Here is a 7,197-nt window from a genome sequence, read left to right as displayed (position 1 = left end):
CCCAACAATGTGTGAGAACGTCTGTCTCCCTCTGCCCACCCTCCCCCCGCCCCCTTGAATCTTTCCTAAATGCAGAACCAATATTCCTCCATCACAGACCAGGCCATCAGAGGCTACCTGGAAATAACAATGCATCTGTTCCTGCCAGATGCAGCTATTGGAGTCCCAAATGAAATTTCTAAAGTGAAAAGAAGAGTCCTTAAATCTGCTGAGGCTGCTCCTATGTTAAGGTTCATACTCTGTTCAAAAATTCTCCTACATTTGAATAGCGTTTACATCAGTAAGCATGATTTCAGCACCTCCTCCAAACGAGCCTCGCTTAAAGAACCAGAAATTTTTTGGTCACAAAACAAGAAGTTTGGAGCGGGGTTGGGCTTCAAGGGTGGGTTGATGCAGTGACTCAACAATTTTCTCAAGCACCCAAAACACTTTCTTCACGTTCACTGCTACCTGCAGTCTGTTTCATCCTAAGACTGGTTGTAAGATGTTGCCAGAGCGATGGATATTATACATTTCCTCATTCATGTTCTCAGGTGGCCTTCTAAACACACACACACACACACACACACACACACACACACACCACCCTCCAGCATGCCTCTCTTAGCCTCTGATTGGCCCAAATTAGCCCAGGTCTGCCCATTCTGAACATACCATAATCAGGGTAAAGTGAGTATTGCATTCTCTATATTCACTACACTGGTTTGATTTTCTTTTTCTTTCTTTTTTTTTCACCTTTATTTATTTATTAATGATTTATTGTCAAGTTGGCTAATATACGTTATATACAGTAGAGTCTTGGCTTCTGAAGTATATCTCCTGTTCCTCGTCACTTACATATAGCACCCAGTGCACATCCCAACAGGTGCCCTCCTCAATGTCCATCACCCGTTTTCCCCGCCCCCCCCCCCCCCCCAATCAGCCCTCAGTTTGTTCTCTGTATTTAAGAGTCTCTTATGGTTTTCTACCCTGTTTGTAACTTATTTTTCCTTCCCTTCCCCTATGGTCTTCTGTTAAGTTTCTCAAATTCCCCATATGAGGGAAAACATATGGTATCTGTCTTTCTCTGACTGACTTATTTCACTTAGCATAATTCCCTCCAGTTCCATCCATGTTGTTGCAAATGGCAAGATTTCATTCTTTTTCATCGCTGATAGTATTCCAATGTGTGTGCGTACATATATATACACACACACACATCTTCTTTATCCATTCATCATACATTGGTTTGATTTTCAAAGACTATCACAGAGACTATTAGATGTCCCTCCCCACCTCCCGCCAAAAAGCCATTCTCCCCTGTTTCTGTACCTGATTTTTCCTGGCATATGGTCATCCACAATGAAGACTTATATTTCCAAGCTGCCTGTGTTGTGAGGTGTGGCCATGAGACTAAGTTCTAGCCAAGCCGAAGTAGCCTGTGGAAACATCTGGAAGTCTTCTTAAAGGGAGACAGCAAACTCTTACCTTTCCTTTCTACTTCATGCTGACCTGAATACACACATGATGGCTGGAGCTGCAATCACTAAGTTGACCCCAAATGGAAAACCACTCATGACTGACAGAGCACCAACAATGAAGGGCAGTGGGTCCCTGATAATGGAGGTCTGTAAGCATACCAATCGACTAACCGTGTTAGTTTCCTGGGGCTGCTGTAATAAAGTACAAAACACTGGGTAGCTTAAACAACAGACACTTATTCTCTGATAGACTAGAAGCAGGAAGCTGGCAAGGTGAATTCTTTATGTAGACTTGGAGGGATAATGTGTTCCATGCTTCTCTCTTGCTTCTGGTATCTGCTGGCATTCCTTGGTTTGTAGACATCATGCTGATCTATCCCTCCATCTTTACGTGGCCTCCTCTCTGTGTGTCTCTGTCTTTGTGTCTAAATTTCCCTCCTGTAAGGACATCGGTCATATTGGATTCAAGCCCTACTCTGCTCCAGTGTGATTCAATCACAACTAAATATGGCTGCAACAACTCTATTTCCAAATAACGTCACCTTCTGAGGTTCTGGATGAGAACCTCACATGAGCGGGGGTTTGGGAGGACACTATTCAACCCAGTTCAGTGGGTAGTGTCAGTGGTAACATCTTCAAATATAAGCTGACTCTGATTCTGGTACCAACTGTGTGTTCCCCTCTCAGGATATTCAGGAACACAGTCCAACACCCAGTATCTGAGGACCAATTCTAACTGTTAAAGGTGTCTGTTTTGGGGCGCCCGGGTGGCTCAGTCAATTAAGCATCTGACTTCGGCTCAGGTCACGATCTCGCGATTCGTGAGGTCAAGCCCCGGTGTCAGGCTCTGTGCTAACAGCTCAGAGTCTGGAGCCTGCTTCAGATTCCGTGTCTCCCTCTCTCTCTCTCTGCCCCTGACGAGCTTATGCTTTCTCTCTCTCTCTCTCTCTCTCAATAATAAATAAACTTAAAAAATTATTTTTTAAAAAAGGTGTTCATGTCAACAAGCATATCTTCCACTGTCCAATGACTTCAAGAAATCTGATCTTCTTCTGAGGTTACTCTTAAGGGGCTTCCTATCTCTATTTTGCCTACATCAAGTGCATCCCAACTAAGTGGTAGTGTTCTCAGCCTATTCTGAATTTTCAGTGGTACTCTGCAGTGACCATAGGATGTTTGCCATGTCCTGCCTCATCTAATAGTTAATTATAAGCTTTCTCCTTCCTCCAGGGACTAGAAGTCTTCTCCCTCTTGCATAATGGGGTCTCAGGGAAGTGTGTTGCACCTGGTAGGTGCTGCACAAATATTCACACAATCTCCTACCTTATTCATACGGGTAGGATTCAATTTGTGTCAACTTTGAATTTTTTTAATTTAATTTTCTATTTTTTTTAATATTTATTTTATTTTTGAGAGAGAAAGAGAGAGAGCACAAATGGAGGAATGCAGAGAGAGAGAGAGAGAGAGAGAGAGGAAGACACAGGAATCCGAAGCAGGCTCCAGGCTCTGAGTTGTCAGCACAAAGCCCCATGAGGGGCTCGAACCCACAGACTGTGAGATCATGACCTGAGCCTTAGTCAGACGCTTAACCAATTGTGCCACTCAGACACCCTTTGAATTATTTTTTAAATGTTTATTCATGTTTGAGAGTGGGGGAGAGGGAGGGAGGGAGGGGCAGAGACAGAGGGGGACTGAGGGTCTGAAGCAGGCTCTGCACTGACAGCAGTGAGCCCGATGTGGGGCTTGAACTCATGACCCATGAGATCGTGACCTGAGCTGAAGTCAGACACTCAACCGATTGAGCCACCCAAGCGCCCTTCAACTTTGAATTTTATCGAACTGATGCCTATTGGTTGAATGGGGTACTTTGGGCCAATCATAAAACAAACAATTCCTTGGAAGTGAGATCTGTTCTTGCAGACCAAATGGGTAAGAGTAGAGTGCTTTAAAACTGTAGTGCACTAGGGGCACCTGGGTGGCTCAGCTGGTTAAGCGTCAGACTTCAGCTCAGATCACGATCTCACGCTCCATAAGTCATGACCTCACACTCCGTAAGTTTGAGCCCCGTGTAGGGCCCTGTGCTGACAGCTCGGAGCCTGGATCCTGCTTCAAATTCTATGTTTCCCTCTCCTTCTGCCCCTCCCCTGCTCATGCTCTGTCTTTCTCACTCTCAAAAATGAATAAATGTTTAAAAAAAATTTTTTTTTAGACTGTAGTGCACTAAAATTGGGCTGATTCAGTAATGTTACTATTTGACGTTGTTATCTCAGCGATTTCTGATTTTAAACACTACCTTATCCCGCTAATTTTTTTCCTGTTCTGGAAAGTACCTATTTTTAATCTCAGATATTTTCAAAATAGATGAGTTTCAAAACAAGTTTAAAAGTTACATTCATTTGGGACGGCTGGGTGGCTCAGTTGGTTAAGCGTCTGACTTCATCTCGGGTCATGATCTCGCAGTTCATGATTTCGAGCCCAGCGTCGGGCTCTGAGCTGACAGCTTGGAGCCTGGAGCCTGCTTCAGATTCTGTGTCCCTCTGTCTCTGCCCCTTCCCGGCTCATGCTCTGTCTGTCTCTCTCAAAAATATATAAACATTTAAAAAAATTATTTTTAAGTTACACTCATTTGGGACACTTGAGTGGCTCATTGGTTAAGCCTCTGACTCTATTTTTTTTTTAATGTTTATTTATTTATTTTGAGAGAGAAAGCACAAGCAGGGGAGGGACAGAGAGAGGAAGATAGAGGATCCTAAGCAAGCTCCATGCTGCCAGCATAGAACCCAACGTGGGGCTTGATCAAGAGTCAGAGGCTTAACCGACTGAGCCACCCAGGCACCCCAAGCCTTTGACTCTTGATCTCAGCTCAGGTTTTGATCTCAGGGTCGTGAGTTCAAGCCTTGCATTGGGCTCCACACTGGGCCTGAAGCCTACTTAAAAAAAAAAAAAAAGTTATTGATATTTGCCGAGACTACAGATTGCACTCAATGATTACACAATGCATGAGAATTCTCAGTTAAAGAACTGAAGAGACTTACAATACTTTGCTTGAAATATGCATGGTAGTAGATTTTGGAAAAATAGCCCCAATCTTTTGCAGCTCGTGTCTTCAAGAGGTAGGATCTGTCTGAGCTGGTCTTGCCGACTTGCAATGGAATGCGGTAGAAGTAACACTGTGTGAATGTCACAGTCTAGGCCTCAAGAGGCCTTGTGGTGTCTGCTCTTGCCTTCCCCAAATGTTTTTGCTACTTCTAAGTAAGTTCAGCGTAGACTATTCAATGATGTAAGATCACCTGGAGAGAGGGGCCCAGTTGGCAACTAGTACCAAGGCCCCAGACATGGGAGGGCAGTATCTTGGCCCCTCTGTCCCCAGTCAAGCCACCAAATGAATGTAGCCTCATGAGTGAATCTAAGTAGGATGAACAGAACTGCCCAGCCAACCTACAGAATTGCAAGATATAATGAATCATTGATGTTCCAAGACGGTAAATCTTGGGATCATCGGTCACACAGCAACAGACAACTCACACAGACACAGTCTTTAACAGATCATCAAACATTACTAAATTATTAGCCACATATCAATGATTCATATCAAGAAAATACATTATTAGAAATAAAATGCCCTGAGGTGCCTGGTTGGCTCATTTGGAAGAGCATGTGACTCTTGATCTCGGGGTTGTGACTTCGAGCTCCATGTTGGGTGTAGAGTTTACTTAAAAATAAAATCTTGGGGCCTGGGTGGCTCAGTTGGTTAAGGGTCCAACTTCGGCTCAGGTCATGATCTCACAGTTCGTGGATTCGAGCCCCGCATCCGGCTCTGTGCTGACAGCTCAGAGCCTGGAGCCTGCTTCAGATTCTTTGTCTCCCTCTCTCTCTGCCTCTCCCCTGCTCACGCTCTGTGTGTCTCTCTAAAATAATAAACATTAAAAAAATGCAAAAAGGGGCGCCTGGGTGGCTCAGTCGATTAAGCGTCTGACTTCGGCTCAGGTCATGATCTCACGGTTCGTGGGTTCGAGCCCTGCGTCGGGCTCTGTGCTGACAGCTCAGAGCCTGGAGCCTGCTTTGGCTTCTGTGTCTCCCTCTCTCTCTGACCCTCCCCAACTCACACTCTGTCTCTCTTAAAATAATAAACATTTAAAAATTTTTTTTAAATATGAGAAAAGTAAAATGCCTACAAAGCAGATGTTTGAGGTAAAATTAGTGAGAGTTAAAGAATTTAAATAATCTACTAAGATAATAAGTATGTGAAATTTAGAAATAAACTTACTAGGTGCCCTTTGCATGTATATGTGATCACCATATACTAGGAGAACATATCCTTGCCTTTAGGGTTAATAATGAGCTAAAAACTCAGAAAAATGAAAGGATAAGAAAGCTGTTATTGTTTTAATTGTTCAAGGATATAAGTTCTCACACAGTTGGATTACTACCCACAGACTCATTAATCTTCATTGTACTTTAAAAATCAATACCACAGGGGCGCCTGGGTGGCTCAGTCAGTTGTGCGTCCGATTTCAGCCCAGGTCATGATCTCACAGTTTGTGAGTTCGAGCCCTGCAACGGGCTCCGTGCTGACAGCTCAGAACCTGGAGCCTGCTTCGGATTCTGTCTCCTTCTCTCTCTGCCCCTCCCCACTTGTGCTCTGTTTCTCAAAAATAAATAAATGGGGAAAAAATGAAAAAAAAAACAACAACAATACAACAGAGGTGCCTGGCTGGCTCAGTCGGGGGAGCACAGGACTCTTGATCTCAAGTTGTGAATTCGAGCCCCACATTTGGTGTAGAGTTTGCTTAAATAAACTAAAAAAGAAAAAAAAATCAATATAACAACAACAAAACTACCCACCAATACCTTTATGGATATAGATGTAAAATCTTCCACAAAATACTAGCAAATGGAATCCACCAATATAGAAAAAGGATTATACATTATGATCAAATGGGATTTATCCCAAGAATGCAAAGTCGGTTTAGCGAATGAAAATTCAATTAATGGAATACACTGTATCAAGAGAATAAATGAGAAAAACTACTGACCATGTCAATACAGAAGAGGTATTTGACACAATTCAACACTGCTTCATGAGAAACCAACTAGGAAATCAACATAATTCATTCCCCTCACAACTGATGAATATTCAGTAGATCATTTATGTTCTGTGCCTGCAGTTACTTATGTATCCTTTGTAAAATACACTTGGTTACAACTTCTTCTTAAGAGTGCAGTAAAGGTTTATGTCTGCCTGTACATCCTAAATATACCCAGGAGTGAATCATTCACACAAAGCACATTAAACATGATGATAATTTCACTCGGATAAAGAATGAGATTAGGAAATTGCTTTGGTTTGCCAAAAATGAAATGCAGTTCATGGTGAAGGAAGGTTAAATGAGGACGAAACAGAGCAACTTCTGTGTTGGCAGGGACCTTAGAGGTCAGAATCTTACCTGCGCGTGAAGCCACTTCTCCGCCAGGGTGTTAGCCCGTCTCCATTACCGTAAGCAGGTGGGATATTTCAACTTCCAAATCTAGTCACTTAATCAACAAAACGTCATTGAGCATTTACTAACGTGCCAAACACGTCTCTAGGCGCTTGGAACATATCCGTGGACAAAGATCCCTACCTCGTGGAACTGAAGTTCTAGCTGGGGAAGGCAGATGATAAACCACAAGTAATCGTGTAATACGTTAGAGAGTGAAAAGTGCTATGGAAAAGAGAGAGTAGGTCAAGGGACGT

The sequence above is a fragment of the Puma concolor genome, chromosome D3 (assembly GCF_028749965.1).
Source record: "Puma concolor isolate L17-30 chromosome D3, mPumCon1.1.hap2, whole genome shotgun sequence".
Classification (NCBI taxonomy): domain Eukaryota; kingdom Metazoa; phylum Chordata; class Mammalia; order Carnivora; family Felidae; genus Puma; species Puma concolor.
This window is presented reverse-complemented; position numbering follows the sequence as displayed.